This window comes from Rhipicephalus microplus, chromosome X (genome assembly GCF_043290135.1).
Source record: "Rhipicephalus microplus isolate Deutch F79 chromosome X, USDA_Rmic, whole genome shotgun sequence".
Lineage (NCBI taxonomy): Eukaryota > Metazoa > Arthropoda > Arachnida > Ixodida > Ixodidae > Rhipicephalus > Rhipicephalus microplus.
In genome coordinates, this window is record NC_134710.1 from 345,597,994 (window position 1) to 345,617,575 (window position 19,582).

Genomic DNA, 19,582 nt, shown 5'->3' on the forward strand with positions numbered 1-19,582 from the left:
CTATTATATGCTGCGAGTACTAACATATGGTGCAAAAATTTGAATGATAGTAAAAAAAAAAGAGAAGAAAAAAAAGTCTAGAACAGATCAAGAGCTATGCAAAATAGAAACAGAGAATGGTTAGCATAACATAGGGATATTAAAAAAGCAGAGCTGAATGAAGAACAAACAGGGCTAGTAGATGACATTCTAGCAGACATAAGAAAAAAAAAGATTGGATCTAGGCGGGTCGAGCAATGTGAGGGAAAGACCAATCAGAGAGATTGTGTGGCTACGAAAAGATAGAAAATATTGCTGAAAAAAGCAGAGGACTTGATAGGATGATGAATTAAAAATTTGCACGCATAAGATCGAATAAGCTTGCACAGGGTTGGGAAAATTGTAGGTAAATGGGGGAAGCCTTCGTATAGCATTGGACATAAAAAAAGGCTGATATACAAGAAGAGCATGTGTTATCGAGCTGTTGCACATCACAGATTGGTTTCAATACCAACAAGTTATTCAACTCGCATTGCAGTGCTACTGCTTACGTATTGTAGAGTTACTACCAACTGCTTTTCAACAGGTTTCTAGCAACGTTGAAACATATCTGGAACATTTAGCAGAACCATATACAGCCATGACTCTGACTCTGTATAGTGCATCTGCAGCCATGCTTGATCTGTGGTACCTTGTGGAAGTTGTGGGCTCTGACGTGGTGTGCCGAAGAACCCGCGTGACCTAATAGACATGCTGGGCTGCTTTGCACAAGAGTGACCATGTTGAAAGGTGTGCCTGTTTAACCAAAGATGCATGGTTCCTCAGGGCGCTTTCAGCATGTGAATTCTGAAAGATGACGCGTTTCAACTGATAACGCATGCCTGACTAGGCAGTTGTTATTGTGCCTGGTCAATTATGATACGGTTGGCACTGCAAAACTTCTTTAACACCAGCCACTCCAGTTCTAAACTAAAGCACATTGCATGAAGGAGGTAAAAAAATAAGCCCACCTGCCTTCACAATTCGAATTTGAAAATTTTACATACTTACTAACACAACCAAATGAAGGCATGACTTCCCTGAAAGGCCATGCTCTTTTTTTGGGGAAGTCACACCTACATTTGGTCATGTTACGAAAGTATACAAAATCATGATTTGTGGCAGCAGGTGTGCTTTCTTTACCTGCTCTTTGCACTTTGCTTCAGTTTGGACCTGGAGTGGCTGGCACTGAAGAAGTTTGGCGATGCCAAGCGTTCGGCAGCCTACATCACCCAGGCAAAGTGGAACCTGAAGGTGAGGCATGCTTTTTGCTTCATACTGAAGAAGCCGGTTAGCACGACCTGGCAAGGCCTCACTGGGTTGGGAAACGTTGACATTGCAGAAACATTACGCTATGTACTCAACAAAGGCCCAAAACTTAGCCACGAACCTCTGTTGCTGGCTCACTAATTACTGGTATTGCATCAACAAGTCGGCTAACATCGATGCCGCAGTTAGGGCTATTGCTCACAAGACAGTATCTAAGCTCTAGCAAGAGCAGGGAAAAAACCCTCTTCGTCAGGAGCATACATTGGTGGGTGTTGTTATTCTTCAAGTGCAAAACTTTGTGTCCATTTTAAGTGGATAAAAGTAGTGGCTCCGTTGCAATGTATGTAGATTTGTGCAACTTCGTGGCAGGACAAGCAGTCTACATGAACTTCATCAAGTTAAAAGTCATCAAAACCAGAATTTTGAAAAGCAAGGCAGTGGCTCTGAGTAAAAACTTGAAACTTACACAACTAGCAGAGTCTATCGCATACTGCAGCTAGCAAAAAGAACACCCTTTCTGTGTTTTTTATGGCCAAGATGCATAAGCCGAGTGTTTCATTCAGTACAATTGTGAGTGATTGAGTTATCTGGCAGAATGTATTAGTCAGTTTTTAATGAAGCGGCTAGACTCGGTCGTCAGGAGAGACTCATTTTAAACTGAGAATTTCCCTTGCATCATCCACTTTCTTCAAAGAATCCATCGATGAGTACTTGTTCTTGGTTGAAGTTGAGGACCTATTTTACTCTGTCCTGCACAGTGAATTGTTTTTCTACATAGGAAGTTTCATAGACGAGAGTGGTGCGGTTTCCTTCAGGAATGCTGCGGGCATAACATTATAAGCTTTTATGGCCCTTCTCAAGTTTTGAGTTAAGGTCAACTTCATTAGCGATTTTATATTCAAAGACGAGGCATTTTCGTAGGCTCATATGTTGCTCTTGTGTTGTGCAAATTTTTATGTTTGACCGTAACTTGTTTTGTTACATTACACAAACATTTTGTTTAGTGGGAGGTTTTGAAAGTTCTTGCGTGTGATGATAAATTTTTTATTATTTCGAAACAACTATCAACCGTCACACATTAGCCCATTGTTAACAATGTTCTAGCAGGCTTTTGCAGACTGAAAAAGGATTGGTGTTTACACATGAGTTGAAGGCTTGTGGCTCTTTGCAGTTTTCGGCTTAGCGCATTACCTTGCAGAGCCGTCACGGCTGTTGGCTTTTTTGTTTAGGTGTGCAAAAGAATCGCTTCCATACAAGTTGATGCATTCCAAAACTGTGAAAAGGGCCACAGCTCTACAATGCCCAGGCTATGCATGTGCAGTGTCGTGCTCACACGTTATGCAGAAAACTTTTCAAAACATATTGAATTGGTCGTCTGTGGTTGGTTTCTTTGCATGTTCCTTAACGCTGTAGCTGAGTTGCTCCACCAGACTATCATGAGAGAACACTACGGTACTGGGGTAGACCAAGAGAGCAGAACAGTGAGACCTGAGGTTGTACCGTGTATGCACCGAGCTGCACACGACCTAAAAATAGTTGCAAACAGAGATGGCATGCGATTCTTTTTTCTGTGCCACAAAAATCATCTCAGCTTTCTCATGTATACTACCTAATGGAAGCAACAAAGGTTGGTACGGCAAGAGGAACGCCAAGTCATGCACAAAATGTGTCAACCTGGTCGTTTATGAATTGCGACTACCCTACGGCAAAAGATGAATGTTGGCCGGGCAAGAATATGCGTGAATGAGCATGCACACAAACATGAGCTTTCGTTAAAAGATAAAGATGGGGCACATTTGCTGACTCATTGCGATTCTCATAAGTGTGAGCCATACCTGGATATGGTTCGGACTGTTGGCAGAACCAGGGACACTACTACTCGAGAATGCATGGATGCATTCTGTATAAAATCACGAGGTTCATTAGGTACCAGTGATACTTTGTCTTTCTGGTAGGTAGAGAACAATTTACCAGATTGTGATTAGTTAGTATACTCTCAATGTGACCCTAGCTTACTCCACTCGTGTGCCTATAATTTTAATATAGGATATGGTGAATCAATTGTCAAAACTTTGAGCTCCCCTAGACCCCTTTTCTCACTTTTCTTTGTGATTAAAAACAGCCATATCTTTGCGGCTCCTACAAAAACATGGACCAATTAGAATAGCAAAGAGTACTTCTAGCCTGACCTTTGTGTCTTGAAAATTCGTAGGGGCAAATTTGACATAGTAGAAGGACACCGTGTGTGGGTGATGCAGACCAGGGAGACATGAGGCTTTGACAAGTGACCGATATGCAATGAGAAGGAGAATGAATGCAGTGTTTGTGCGAGCATTCCACGCTAAAAAAAGGCTAGGAGTGATCAGTGCCTTTTGTTGCATAAGTCATTAAATAACGAAAGCAACCACCAACACCTCTGCCACCATCTGGAATGTAAGAGCACTACCAAAAGCTGTATCCATTGTTCTTCTGCACAGGGTTACGGCGTGCAGCTCCATAGAAGTAAAGTGAGGGCACATAAATATTTCAATGTGGTAGTGTCAAAGTGCATGCTCAAATTTATTGCTACAAAATTATAAAAAAAAATCACTGCTTTTTTATCTAGTCGCATTAAAAAAACTTTAAATTGATTTTTAGACAACATTGCAATTTACAGATTTTTGCAGGTGAATGGAAATTCTTTGTTAGATTAGAAATTCGCAAGATGGTTTTGCTAGGTAGAGTTTTATTAGTATTTATTAGTAAAAACTGCACATTCAGGAGCAATGAAAACTTGGTAACGGGGGGTGGGTGCTGAAGACGACATTTTCACAAGTGGACTTGTCTTTTACAAGGCTCAACAAAATTTTGAGAAATTTCGTTCAATACAAAAATCATATTACTTTATCATTGTGCCTATCTCAAGAAATGAATTTTTTTATAATATAGAACTGTTGAGAAATATAACTTGATGCTATTTATTACTGCGCACACGCACCAACGAAGACCAAAAGCTTGTACCGTGCACTGACTACTAAGCGGCGACAAATGTGCTAATCTGATAATGAAGTAAACATCACATCCTTTTGCTTAAAAAATAACACGTAGGGAAACAAGTAATAAGACCCAAAATGACATTGTACTTCGCAAAGAATGAAAAGTTCTTCAATTTTCCATGTGATACTTAATTTAGCAAGAGCAAACACATACATGTGCTTGAACGTATTGTAACACAGGGCAGGAGGACCACACGAACACTAGAGAAAGGACAAATTGCTCTTGTGCCCGCATAGTTGTGCGCTGTGTTAAATTACGTTCAAGTAACCAACTGGCCCAGCTTTCAGTCGTTGTGTGTACATGTGCTTATTTGTGTACGTCTCATTATTACAGACCTAGCTACCCAGTATGATGCACCTTTTCTGCATAATTTTGATAAAGAAGCTTTGTATATGTAGTAAACTGTTTTTCGTGCATGCTCGTCCACTCACGCAACCAGCAGCCAAGAAGCTAGAGACCACAAGAGCGCACAGAAAGGGTTTGAGCATTCGCACGTGCGATCAACCCGGTGTCACACGGGCATTTTTGATTGCAATCAGCCAGGGCGTCTGCGCCGAACTCGATCTGGTGCAGCAGCGACTTACCTGTCGATCTCGATCAAATGTATTTGAGTGACACCAGTATTAGTCACTGCTAACTGCCCAAACTAATCGGATCAAATACGATGCAGCCGTCACCTAAATGCAATATAAAAGGGTACGACATAGCAAACAAAAAGAACCCGTGTCACAGTGGTGTTGTCACTACAGTGCGTAAGACCCTAAATCTCATTCGGAAGTATGTCTGCACAAATGTGATCACGCCTAGGCGGGAGTTATTCAACACTACAGCTCACATGAACCAGCCGTCAATATGCGATCGTGCGTTGCGGTTTGCAGCAGGGCAAACACTATTCTAAAACTCTTATTACGCCCGCCTCACCCCGCAAAGCCCGCAGCGCTTGCAAACGGTATTCTAAAGCTGCGTAATAAATAAAGACTAAAGTTATACGCTAATGGCATTAAAATGTCCGAGAACTTTTAGAGTCATGTCCACCGTGCCACGCATGACCCGCTGGCGTCGCCGCCAAGCAGCAAGCTAAGTTTAATCACAGCGAGTCGTTGCCACATTCTTGCCTACACATAAATACAGGACCTCCAGTTTCGGAGCAGACCGCGAGTCGTTAGGCCGGATACCAACAGCGCGTAAGCGCGCCCTCTAACCACGCACGTAATCAATCAGCCGTCTCACTTCCGCCGAGAACTTGTACTCAATAGAGGTTTTTAGCAAAGTACGGAAACATGTTACGGAATGGCGGCAATACGGAACCAACTGACAAATGCGCATGCGCGAGCATCGTACGCGCATACGGAACGGTACCGTGTCGTATTTCCGTACCTTTTTTCGTATAGCAATTGCTAAAAACCTCTATTCTCCCGATAAGGTAAGGGCTCCTGAAAATTTATTCGTAATACGCTTCTTTTTTAATCGAAATGAGCTCGAAATGCGAGCGCACCTGCGGACCGGCGGTGCCCAGAAACGAGCGATCGACAAGTTGGCTTTTTCGCAGCTGTAAAGAATCGCGAAAGAGCGGCATGGGGAAACTGGGCAACTCAGGTTCGCCAAAGGGATTTGATTGATATGTGGTGTTTACCGTCCCAAAGCAACCATATGAGTACCAAAGACGCTGTAGTGGAGGGCCACGGAAATTTCAACCACCTGGGGTTCTTTAACGTGCACCCAAATCTGAGCACGCGGGCCTACAACATTTCCACCTCCATCGGAAATGCAGCCACCGCAGCCGGGTTTCAACCCCGCGACCTGCGGGTCAGCAGCCGCGTACTTTAGCCACTATACCACCGCCTCGGGGTGTTCCCTAAAGGGAACATATACATAAACAACTTGGTGTGCCTATAGAAACACTCACTCATGCACGCACGCTACCACTCAATAAAAGCACGCCGCAACACAAATTTGTGAGTGGTAGCATGTGTGAATGTATAAGCATTTTTAATGATGCCAAGTTTCGGTGAATTACTTACAATATGACCGAGTTACAAACTAGCTGAACAACGATATTTTTAAGATTAAGATACGTTACTTTAATTTTGCTGTACATGCTGCGCCATCTCGCGGCGCGCTCGCAAAGCCGCCCCCCTCCCTCTTCCGCCAAAAAATTTCTGTGCTTGTCTCCCTCTCTCTGCATATGACAAAATCGAAGAGAGTCCGAGAGAGAGCTGCGCCGAAGCAGGAAGGTATACTTTTTTAACAAAGTTTATGATGGCAGATAAAGCCCGACGAATGCTGCTTGAAGCCGAAATGAAATTCATTCACGTAAGATCATTCACACTGCCAATGTTTAAATGCTTGCAGTGTTCAAGCTTGGCCTTATTATCTATAGACAGAATAGAAAACTAAGGAGCAATCAAAAACATGGCATGTGTAACGACAGTGGGATGACATACGAAGTACACAGCAGGGAAAAGTTTTAATAACAAGGTGACAAAAGTACATATGAAAACATCAGCTGATGGAACATGTAGCAAAACAAAATATATCTATTCGTAACGAGAACGAAAAGGTTTGCAAAGGTAAGTACCGTTTGTGGGTATGCACCACGAGCGATAGTCTAGTAAGAGCAGGCCTCTATAAGATAGTTCACGATGTTCCTGGAGACGGGAAGACCTCGATTTGCGTGAACCTGGAACGTTTGACTGCCGTATCTGGAGCTGCACAGCCACTTCCTGCAAGCCTCCCCTGAGGTTTCTGCAACCCTTTATTAGGTACTTGACATCGTAAATAGATGGAAAATACAACTTTGGCGTCTCAAAGAAATCTGCCTCAGCTATGGGCAGGCTCCCTCCGGTCAGTGTCTTCATCCTGTAACCGAAGTCGTGGGCAGAGTGAAAAGTGAGCCACTTAACTTCGTCAGAGAGAACAAGTCCTGAAGTCATAAGTAACTGGGCAAACTCAAACTCCTCAATGCCTTCCTCATCATGCCTGCGAAACATTACACCAGCCCTCACCAGGAAGTTGGTCGAGTCTTGCGCGAAAACGTCTTTCGACAAGCAGAACTTGCAGTTGAATTGCCAGGTGGAAAGGCCTTCCGGCTGGTTGCCGTTCTTGTCAAAAAAACTCAGACCCGCCTGGATAATCTTGAGAGAGTCCACGTTGCAACGCAGCGCTTGATATTGATAGTCGATGAGGCTCTTGAACTTTCGTAGGTGCTGCGCTATGACGCCAGGGAACTCAGTATCCATTGCGATGTAGTTGTACCTTTGGACCAGGCGCCTGATGGTGCAGAACTCTTCCTCGATTGCAGGCCCAAACATCGCGGATTTCGTAGTTATCGTCATCTATGGACGGAGTGCTTGGCCTGTTATTGGAGCTGCTGGAGCTTCTATAGGCCTCAAACTCACTCATGGTGCAGAACTCTTCCTGGATTGCAGGCCCAAACATCGCGGATTTCGTAGGGATCGTCATCTATGGACAGAGTGCTTGGCCTATTATTGGAGCTGCTGGAGCTTCTATAGGCCTCAAACTCACTCATGGTGCAGAACTCTTCCTCGATTGCAGGCCCAAACATCGCGGATTTTGTAGGGATCGTCATCTATGAACAGAGTGCTTTGCCTGATATTGGAGCTGCTGGAGCTTCTATAGGCCTCAATCTCGGCTCACTGAACGCTTCGCTGAGACTACACACGGTGCACACGCACGAAGGCATTGAATCCTAATCGCCAACGTGGAAGATGCGAATGGCGTTTCTTCCTCTTCAGTTAGCCTTCCAGAGGGAGACTTCTTACAAACTTCGAGCTGGTTACCTGGCGCGAAAACAAAATATTTCATTTTTTTACTTTATTTGCCAAATTTTCCTGATTTTCACTAGTTGTCCTTGCTGACTGTTGTAAAGAAAAAAAAAAGAGTAGTTTGTCATCACTTTATTATGAAAACGTCTGGTAAGTATTAGTGGCGCTAATGGACGGGCGGTTTCGTTTTCGCAGCTCTTTCAAACAATAACCATATTGTAAGACTAAATGAAAGCAGTCGGCGAAGGTGTTTATTTTTCACTTTTAATTCTGAGCGCAGAACTTAATGTTTTTTTTGTAGCTTTAAAAAAAGAAAATTGGACAAGGGAGCGCGAACGGGCTGCACTATATAAAAAATTACAAACAAATCTTACATAGAATCAATGATCTGCTTGTATGTTTTGTCGCGCGAAACTGTAATTGTATTTTAAATTTAGTGTATTTTGTATAGTTTCGCGGTTGTCTCTAGTTGATTAAAGTATCCTGTGCACGCCTGTAGCCAGGACGGTGATGTTTCCACCCCCCATATTTGGATGGGGGGGGGGGGACGGGGTGTTTCTTTAGGGCAATTATTAAAAATGGGTGTTTTCAAAGGCTTCAACAAGTACCCCCCCACAATAAAAATCATAGCTACTAGGCTTTTTTGCGTGTGTAAACTCTACTCTGCTGGCTAGAACTCTACAGGCAGTAAGACTTCATCTGCAGGGAACTAGGGCCGCATGAGCTGTACCCAATCCCAGTGGTGTACCTCAGGGGTTGCGCACCAGGTCCACGCATCGCTTGCCGCACCTCGAAAAAGATTTCTGTTTACACCATCCGTTGTCCTCTTCTATTTTGCGGCTAAGTCCTGCTATTTGGCCATAAATTTCGGGCTTTTGTTCAAGTCTTTGTTGGAACGACAATATACAATATATACTTTGTTGCAATGCGAGGAATTTTTAATTACGCGCGAGAGGAAAAATTAATTTCGGTATTCAATTGTAGCGCGTGAGGGTCGACATTAGGTAGCAATACGTTCAACAGAAACTCGCGTTACATTTGAATAAGTGCAGTAAAGAACGAGAACACTGGCAGCGAAAATGTTGTGTTGGCGTCATCGTCGTCGTGATGGTTCATAAACATCCAAATGCTTTGGCATCCTGCTGCGGGCGCCTGAGTCTCGTTTTAGAATAAACGAATGCACATGGAAAAAAAAAAAACGTCCTCTTCGTTCGCGCAAGTGTGGAGATATGCCGAGCGCGCCTTCGCAGCAGAGTGGGATAAGCCAAGCTACAGTGCTCGATGTGCTTGCTTCGTTCAGGTTGGAGACAAGCGCATCATCTGCTACAGCGGTCGCCCTTACTGATTCTAATCTTCAATGCGCGCACTGCCAGCGCGCAGATTTGCAGCCTCTTAATCATGAGTAAAGACACTTTGTACTGGACTTGCCTTCGCAAACGCTGTATCATTCGCAGATGTTGCTAGTTATAGGTTTGTAAGCCCATATTAACACAAGTAACCATATGTGTCTCGCCTAAAGGTGTTACAGAGAGAATAGCCCTCACTGCCTGAGCAGCCACTGGACTGCTGGCTGCGGTTGAGTGGTTCACAGCCGCTTTAAGTCACCGAGTGCTAAAAACACCACCATTCAGTTTCATTTCTAGCCAGTGTTATACCTATGTGTTTATTTATTATTTTTTGACGCAGCATACAAACAAAATTCCCCACCATCAGCAGTGATGTGTTTGCCGAAGTGAGAACTCTGTGGTTCACTGTTTATAGCTAAATCTTAAACCCGTTGTGATTCGCACGCAGGTTCCGAGGCTTCTGTTTTATGTGACTGACATATTGATCTTCGTGTGCTCTTATTGAATGTCTATTTAAACTATGGCGGCATTTCACATTTCGAGAAAGTACTGTCGAAAATACGGCAAGCATCAAAATGTCGTTCAGCAACCGTAGCGGAAACGACTAATACACATGTGATGCTTCAATTTTTGAAAGCGAATCTCCATAAGCTCTCACGATGTCCACTGTCACCGCCGTCGTCGTAGCTAGCTCACCGTCGGACCGAAAACATTTGTGGCATATACCGCATTTGCAGCATTCATAGCACGCGTATGCTTTATATGCTTTGAAAACAAGGCCGTACTCTGTCCGTCCGACCATATCTGTCTGTCTGTCCGTCGACCCTTGTACTCAACTGTGTATCTTCCCGTCCGTCCATCCATCCGGGTGTCCGTCCATGCATCTATACGTACGTCCACCTTATCATCTCGGCGAGTTCAACGGTGCCATTTAGGACCTAGTTTCGCTCTGTGGGAAGAGGCAGACAGACGTTGTCGATGTATTTCACACATTATATATATTTTGTCGGAACCTATTTTGGAATACGCGATCCAGAACAGGCGCAACCATTTCGTGCATGCTTGGTGCGTCGTCGTCTTCTTAGCGCTGGATTCTTCTGGCACGTACTGGCGCGCTGCAGGGCCCCCCTTCGAGCGAGGAATTTGTGACGTGTTAATGTGGCCAGAAGCACACTACTGAGACGCGAAATGCACGCGGCGAGTATGGAAGTCGGAAGTGAATTTATTATGAGACGTTGTCGAAGCGTCGGTATACCCAAGTACTCAGTTTTAATTTGAAACGGTCGACGGAAACCATATCTTCACGGACGTTGATGAGCAGCTTGACTTTCAGCGTCAACGCACACGGCATTCGGGCACTACCGACGACGACGACGCAGCAAGCGCGAGATGATTGCACGTCTTTTAACATTTATGCGCATGTTCCGACAACTCATACCGACAAACTTGAAAAAACTGCTGCTCTTACATGTACCAGGCCATCGTGGCATATATCTCAATGAGATGGCGGATGCACAAGCCACAGTATCTCTTAGCGGTCCCCTTATCCCGATTTTCCCTGATACGGCTTACGCGACAGCAATAAGGTATAGTAACCTCTGTTTGCATGAATACGACTGCTACTCATTGGATAAATATCGAGATTTCACACATCTAAGATGCCACTGGAATAGACAGTGGTGTGCAACACGGCACTTGGAAGTTACTTTTACAAGATTGCGTTTCAGAATTCCGCAACTGAAATATTTTTTGCATAAAGTTGGTCTAAAGGCGTCACCTTTATGTCAGACTTGCGAAGAAATGGAAACGATAGATCACTTCTTTTTGTTCTGTCGCCGATATTCTCATCAGCGGATAAGATACCTGGTAGCTCCACTTAGAAAATTGGGATTAGAAATAAATGTGGCAGTAATTTTGTCATTTGGCCGCATTAAATTCGGTTATAGCCACAGGGACGTCTGCTCTGCGGTATTTGAATACATAATTGAAGCAAAGCGATTGCCATGTTAATCTCACTATATCTATATCATTTTAGACCCACCATTACCTCTGTCTCAAAGCACATCTGATGGACTGCATCGCTCCCTGCTCAGATATACTCCTTTCTCGATTTTCGGCTTTCTTTATATATTTTTTTTCAGCCCAAAATTACGTTGTGTTTGAAAAACCATTAGCCTTTTAGTTAAGATCCTGCCGTCCGGTTCTTGGCCGATCGCCCTTTGTGGGTGTGCGCCAGAGTATCAAGGATCATCATCATCATCTGGCACGCGTCTGGGTTTTTTACAAACTATATAATTCGTTTCTATACAAACTATACAATTATTACGTTTTCGTCTTTAATTATTCATTTTATATGTTTTACCAAAACGATCTCTTCACATGCTTGAACTCTATAGTCATCATCATCAGTAAGCTCACCAAAATTGAATGCGGAACTTTAAGGCACCCAAAAATACCATTTTTATTATTTTTAACATTATAACTTGCAGAGAAATTGCAAGGCTCCTTTGAATATGGAGCAGAGCCACAGTCACGCCCATTTTCAGCACTGCCTTAGAACACGCGTATGCGAGGTCTTAGAACAAGAGAAAAATCATGACATAGAGGAAATAAACAAAACCATAACTACACTGATTCTATAAATAAAACTGCAGTTGGTTAAAGCACCAGGGCAAGAAGTAAGCAAACTCTCCCAAATCACAAAAAACGAAAAAAATCTACAAAAGCTACCCACTCAAGATCTGAAGTTGAATTAACTGAGCTAAAATGGCTGATTAACAAAAACGAAAATATCCGACATGGGGATTTATAGCACCAAAGAAATGGATGGAAAATTGAAAGAAAGGATGGAGCATGACAACAGGAAACTAATTACGAATGCACACTCCAACAGATAGAGTAACATAATAAGAAGTCTCAACATCTATAGTAAGGTGGCAGAAGACTTTTACTATAGCTCATGAATAAGCCACCTAACAGAGAAAGAAGCCAAAGTTTAACAAAACACTTAAATTCTATGAGTAAGTATAAACAGAGTTAGAATGAAAGGAACATAAAATCAGAAGCCTAGCAGGAACAAATCTCGTTGGATACCCTACCCTGAGAGAATGGAATAGAGCCCTACAAAACATCACCAAAGAAAAATCATGCAGCGAAATTATTGACCCGATCAAAGATGAAGGAGATCTCCTGTTTAACAAGGTTGTGACACTTTCTGCACAATGCCTCACGTACTGGCGAATCAAATGTACAATCTAACTGTAAAAATGTGAATACTAAACAAATACAGAACAAAAGAAATATGAAAGATTTAAAGAATTATACACAGATCAACAGATGTCCCACTGTGGATCATAGCCATGCGCTGTCAAACTGAAAAAATTGCCCAACGAAACACATCCATTTACTTAGCTTGCAAAGACTAATAAAAGGCATTCGACTCGGTACAGATACCAGCAGTTTTAGAGTAGCTAGTGCATAATGCATGCATGAATACCCTAGCCAACATCAACAAAGAGTCCACAGCAGACATACATACAGTGAACTTTATTAAGGTCTCGAGGGGCGACTAGAAAAGCCCCTTTATAGGGGAGGAGCTGTCGCAGAGCAGAAAAATTTTATTTCTGAAGTGGATCTGGCAAGGAGGCAATATCTGAGCAATATTTGCAGCTTGCTCAACAGAAGTATTTGAGCCACCATGTTGATAAGAAACATGAATAAACATTGACAAGGAATATCTCGGTACTTACACTTTACAAATGATGTCTTGCTTTTCAGCAGTGGTGCCCATGAACTAGAATGAGCTGAGGGTCTAAACTGAGAAAGTGTTTAAGTAGGGTTACAGATAAATAAGTAAAAGACAAGGATCTAATGTTAAGAGACAAAACAAGAGGGCAAGAGTTTGCAACGGCACACTAAAATCCCTACAATCTATTTGTATTTAAGTCAGAAATTCACTGGACACGCAATTCATCAAAAGGAAATTCACCGAACAATATGGATGGGCTCAAGCTTTGATGGCAGACATTCCCAAATGACAAGAGGCAATTTACAACTATCCCTAAAGCAGAAAGTGGTCAACTATTATATGCTGCGAGTACTAACATATGGTGCAAAAATTTGAATGATAGTAAAAAAAAAGAGAAGAAAAAAAAGTCTAGAACAGATCAAGAGCTATGCAAAATAGAAACAGAGAATGGTTAGCATAACATAGGGATATTAAAAAAGCAGAGCTGAATGGAGAACAAACAGGGCTAGTAGATGACATTCTAGCGGACATAAGAAAAAAAAAAGATTGGATCTAGGCGGCTCGAGCAATGTGAGGGAAAGACCAATCAGAGAGATTGTGTGGCTACGAAAAGATAGGAAATATTGCTGAAAAAAGCAGAAGACTTGATAGGATGATGAAGTAAAAATTTGCACGCATAAGATCGAATAAGCTTGCACAGGGTTGGGAAAATTGTAGGTAAATGGGGGAAGCCTTCGTACAGCATTGGACATAAAAAAAGGCTGATATACAAGAAGAGCATGTGTTATCGAGCTGTTGCACATCACAGATTGGTTTCAATACCAACAAGTTATTCAACTCGCATTGCAGTGCTACTGCTTACGTATTGTAGAGTTACTACCAACTGCTTTTCAACAGGTTTCTAGCAACGTTGAAACGTATCTGGAACATTTAGCAGAACCATATACAGCCATGACTCTGACTCTGTATAGTGCATCTGCAGCCATGCTTGATCTGTGGTACCTTGTAGAAGTTGTGGGCTCCGACGTGGTGTGCCGAAGAACCCGCGTGACCTAATAGACATGCTGGGCTGCTTTGCACAAGAGTGACCATGTTGAAAGGTGTGCCTGTTTAACCAAAGATGCATGGTTCCTCAGGGCGCTTTCAGCATGTGAATTCTGAATGATGACGCGTTTCAACTGATAACGCATGCCTGACTAGGCAGTTGTTATTGTGCCTGGTCAATTATGATACGGTTGGCACTGCAAAACTTCTTTAACACCAGCCACTCCAGTTCTAAACTAAAGCACATTGCATGAAGGAGGTAAAAAAATAAGCCCACCTGCCTTCACAATTCGAATTTGAAAATTTTACATACTTACTAACACAACCAAATGAAGGCATGACTTCCCTGAAAGGCCATGCTCGTTTTTTGGGGAAGTCACACCTACATTTGGTCATGTTACGAAAGTATACAAAATCATAATTTGTCGTAGCAGGTGTGCTTTCTTTGCCTGCTTTGTGCACTTTGCTTCAGTTTGGACCCGGAGTGGCTGGCACTGAAGAAGTTTGGCGATGCCAAGCGTTCGGCAGCCTACATCACCCAGGCAAAGTGGAACCTGAAGGTGAGGCATGCTTTTTGCTTCATACTGAAGAAGCCGGTCAGCACGACCTGGCAAGGCCTCACTGGGTTGGGAAACGTTGATATTGCAGAAACATTACGCTATGTACTCAACAAAGGCCCAAAACTTAGCCACAAACCTCTGTTGCTGGCTCACTAATTACTGGTATTGCATCAACAAGTCGGCTAACATCGATGCCGCAGTTAGGGCTATTGCTCACAAGACAGTATCTAAGCTCTAGCAAGAGCAGGGAAAAAACCCTCTTCGTCAGGAGCATACATTGGTAAGTGTTGTTATTCTTCAAGTGCAAAACTTTGTGTCCATTTTAAGTGGATAAAAGTAGTGGCTCCGTTGCAATGTATGTAGATTTGTGCAACTTCGTGGCAGGACAAGCAGTCTACATGAACTTCATCAAGTTAAAAGTCATCAAAACGAGAATTTCGAAAAGCAAGGCAGTGGCTCTGAGTAAAAACTTGAAACTTACACAACTAGCAGAGTCTATCGCATACTGCAGCTAGCAAAAAGAACACCCTTTCTGTGTTTTTTATGGCCAAGATGCATAAGCCGAGTGTTTCATTCAGTACAATTGTGAGTGATTGAGTTATCTGGCAGAATGTATTAGTCAGTTTTTAATGAAGCGGCTAGACTCGGTCGTCAGGAGAGACTCATTTTAAACTGAGAATTTCTCTTGCATCATCCACTTTCTTCAAAGAATCCATCGATGAATACTTGTTCTTGGTTGAAGTTGAGGACCTATTTTACTCTGTCCTGCACAGTGAAATGTTTTTCTACATAGGAAGTTGCATAGACGAGAGTGGTGCGGTTTCCTTCAGGAATGCTGCGGGCATGGCATTATAAGCTTTTATGGCCCTTTTCAAGTTTTGTGTTAAAGTCAACTTCATTAGCGATTTTATATTCAAAGACGAGGCATTTTCGTAGGCTCATATGTTGCTCTTGTGTTGTGCAAATTTTTATGTTTGACCGTAACTTGTTTTGTTACATTACACAAACATTTTGTTTAGTGGGAGGTTTTGAAAGTTCTTGCGTGTGATGATAAATTTTTTATTATTTGGAAACAACTATCAACCGTCACACATTAGCCCATTGTTAACAATGTTCTAGCAGGCTTTCGCAGACTGAAAAAGGATTGGTGTTTACACATGAGTTGAAGGCTTGTGGCTCTTTGCAGTTTTCGGCTTAGCGCATTACCTTGCAGAGCCGTCACGGCTGTTGGCTTTTTTGTTTAGGTGTGCAAAAGAATCGCTTCCATGAAAGTTGATGCATTCCAAAACTGTGAAAAGGGCCACAGCTCTACAATGCCCAGGCTATGCATGTGCAGTGTCGTGCTCACACGTTATGCAGAAAACTTTTCAAAACCAATTGAATTGGTCGTCTGTGGTTGGTTTCTTTGCATGTTCCTTAACGCTGTAGCTGAGTTGCTCCACCAGACTATCATGAGAGAACACTACGGTACTGGGGTAGACCAAGAGAGCAGAACAGTGAGACCTGAGGTTGTACCGTGTATGCACCGAGCTGCACACGACCTAAAAATAGTTGCAAACAGAGATGGCATGCGATTCTTTTTTCTGTGCCACAAAAATCATCTCAGCTTTCTCATGTATACTAGTATACTACCTAATGGAAGCAACAAAGGTTGGTACGGCAAGAGGCACGCCAAGTCATGCACAAAATGTGTCAACCTGGTCGTTTATGAATTGCGACTACCCTACGGCAAAAGATGAATATTGGCCGGACAAGATAATGCGTGAATGAGCATGCACACAAACATGAGCTTTCATTAAAAGATAATGATGGGGCACATTTGCTGACACATTGCAATTCTCATAACTGTGAGCCATACCTGGATATGGTTCGGACTGTTGGCAGAACCAGGGACACTACTACTCGAGAATGCATGGATGCATTCTGTATAAAATTACGAGGTTCATTAGGTATCAGTGATACTTTGTCTTTCTGGTAGGTAGAGAACAATTTACCAGATTGTGATTAGTTAGTATACTCTCAATGTGATCCCAGCTTACTCCACTCGTGTGCCTATAATTTTAATGCAGGATATGGTGAATCAACTGTAAAACTTTGAGCTCCCCTAGACACCTTTTCTCACTTTTCTTTGTGATTAAAAACAGCCTTATCTTTGTGGCTCCTACAAGAACATGGACCAATTAGAATAGCAAAGAGTACTTCTAGGCTGACCTTTGTGTCTTGAAAATTCGTAGGGGCAAATTTGACATAGTAGAAGGACACCGTGTGTGGGTGATGCAGACCAGGGAGACATGAGGCTTTGACAAGTGACCGATATGCAATGAGAAGGAGAATGAATGCAGTGTTTGTGCGAGCATTCCAAGCTAAAATAAGGCTAGGAGTGATCAGTGCCTTTTGTTGCATAAGTCATTAAATAACGAAAGCAACCACCAACACCTCTGCCACCATCTGGAATGTAAGAGCACTACCAAAAGCTGTATCCATTGTTCTTCTGCACAGGGTTACGGCGTGCAGCTCCATAGAAGTAAAGCGAGGGCACATAAATATTTCAATGTGGTAGTGTCAGAGTGCATGCTCAAATTTGTTGCGACAAAATTATAAAAAAAAATCACTGCTTTTTAATCTAGTCACTTTAAAAAAACTTTAAATTGGTTTTAAGACAACATTACAATTTACAGATCTTTGCAGGTGAATGGAAATTCTTTGTTAGATTAGAAATTCACAAGATGGTTTTGCTAGGTAGAGTTTTATTAGTATTTATTAGTAAAAACTGCATATTCAGGAGCAATGAAAACTTTGTTAACGGGGGGGTGGGTGCTGAAGACGACATTTTCACAAGTGGACTTGTCTTATACAAGGCTCAAGAAAATTTTGAGAAATTTCGTTCAATACAAGAATCATATTACTTTATCGTTGTGCCTATCTCAAGAAATGAAGTTATTTATAATATAGAACAGTTGAGAAATATAACTTGATGCTATTTATTACAGCGCACACGCACCAACAAAGACCAAAAGCTTGTACCGTGCACTGACTACTAAGCGGGGACAAATGTGCTAATCTGATAGTGAAGTAAACATCACATCCTTTTGCTTAAAAAATAACACGCAGGAAAACTAGTAATAAGACCGAAAATGACATTGTACTTCGCAAAGAATGAAAAGTTTTTCAATTTTCCATGTGATACTTAATTTAGCAAGACCAAACACATACATGTGCTTGAACGTATTGTAACACAGGGCAGGAGGACCACACGGACACTAGAGAAAGGACAAATCGCTCTTGTGCCCGCATAGTTGTGCGCTGTGTTAAATTACGTTCAAGTAACCAACTGGCCCAGCTTTCAGTCATTGTGTGTACATGTGCTTATTTGCGGACGTCTCATTATTACAGACCTAGCTACCCAGTATGATGCATCTTTTCTGCATAATTTTGATAGAGTAGCTTTGTATATGTAGTAAACTGTTTTTCGTGCATGCTCGTCCACTCACGCAACCAGCAGCCAAGAAGCTAGAGACCACAAGAGCGCACAGAAAAGGTTTGAGCATTCGCACGTGCAATCAACCCGGTGTCACACGGGCACTTTTGATTGCAATCAGCAAGGGCGTCTGCGCCAAATCGATCTGGCGCAGCAGCGACGGACCTGTCGATCTCGATCAAATGTATTCGAGTGATACCGGTATTAGTCACCGCTAACTGCCCAAACTAATCGGATCAAATACGGTGCAGCCGTCACCTGAAGTGATATAAAAGGGTATGACATAGAAAACAAAAAAAAACCGTGTGACAGTGGTGTTGTCAGTACAGTGCGTCAGACCCTAAATCTTCTTCGGAAGTATGTCTGCACAAACATGATCACGCCTAGGCGGGAGTAATTCAACGCTACGGCTCGCATGAACCAGCCGTCAATATTGTCACGGGCTAAGTAAATGCCTGAGGATGACGACGACGAAGTGCTGAACGGGAACGTGCTCGGACTGCAACAGCGTCGTACGCATTAGCTCGCCAGTATATTCGCCAGTACACATTTGTTCATCAGTGTATACTTTATTCCCCGTAACAATATGCGATCGTGCATTTCGGTTGGCAGCAGGGCAAACGCTATTCTAAAGCTCTTATCACGCCCACCTCGCCCCGCTACGCTTGCAAACGGTATTATAAAGCTGCGTAATAAATAAAGACTAAAGTTATACGCTAATGGCATTAAAATGTGTGAGAACTTTTAGTCATGTCCACCGTGCCACGCATGACCCGCTGGCGTCGCCGCCAAGCAGCAAGCTAAGTTTAACCACAGCGAGTCGTTGCCACATTCTTGCCTACACATAAATGCAGGACCTCCAGTTTCGGAGCAGACCGTGAGTCGTTAGGCCGGATGCCAACAGTGCGTAAGCGCGCCCTCTCACCACGCACGTAATCAATCAGCCGTCTCACTTCCGCCGAGAACTTGTACTCAACAGAGGTTTTTAGCAAGGTACGGAAACACGTTACGGAAAGGCGGAAATACGGAACCAACTGACAAATGCGCATCGCGAGCATCGTACGAGCATACGGAACGGTACCGTGTCGTCTTTCCGTACCCTTTTCCGTATAGCTTGCTAAAAACCTCTATTCTCCCGATAAGGGAAGGGCTCTTGAATATTTATTCGTAATACGCTTCTTTTTCAATCGAAATGAGCTCGAAACGCGAGCGCACCTGCGGACCGGCGGGGCCCAGAAACGAGCGGTCGACAAGTTGGCTTCTTCGCAGCTGTAAAGAATCGCGAAAGAGCGGCACGG

At 42.9% G+C, this 19,582-nt stretch overlaps 1 pseudogene; it reads right to left on the reverse strand.

Moving 5' to 3' along the window:
• Positions 1-6,771: 6,771 nt before the first annotated feature.
• The window catches only part of LOC142776329 (CCR4-NOT transcription complex subunit 7 pseudogene), a 32,663-nt pseudogene continuing 19,852 nt past the window's right edge, over positions 6,772-19,582 (reverse strand).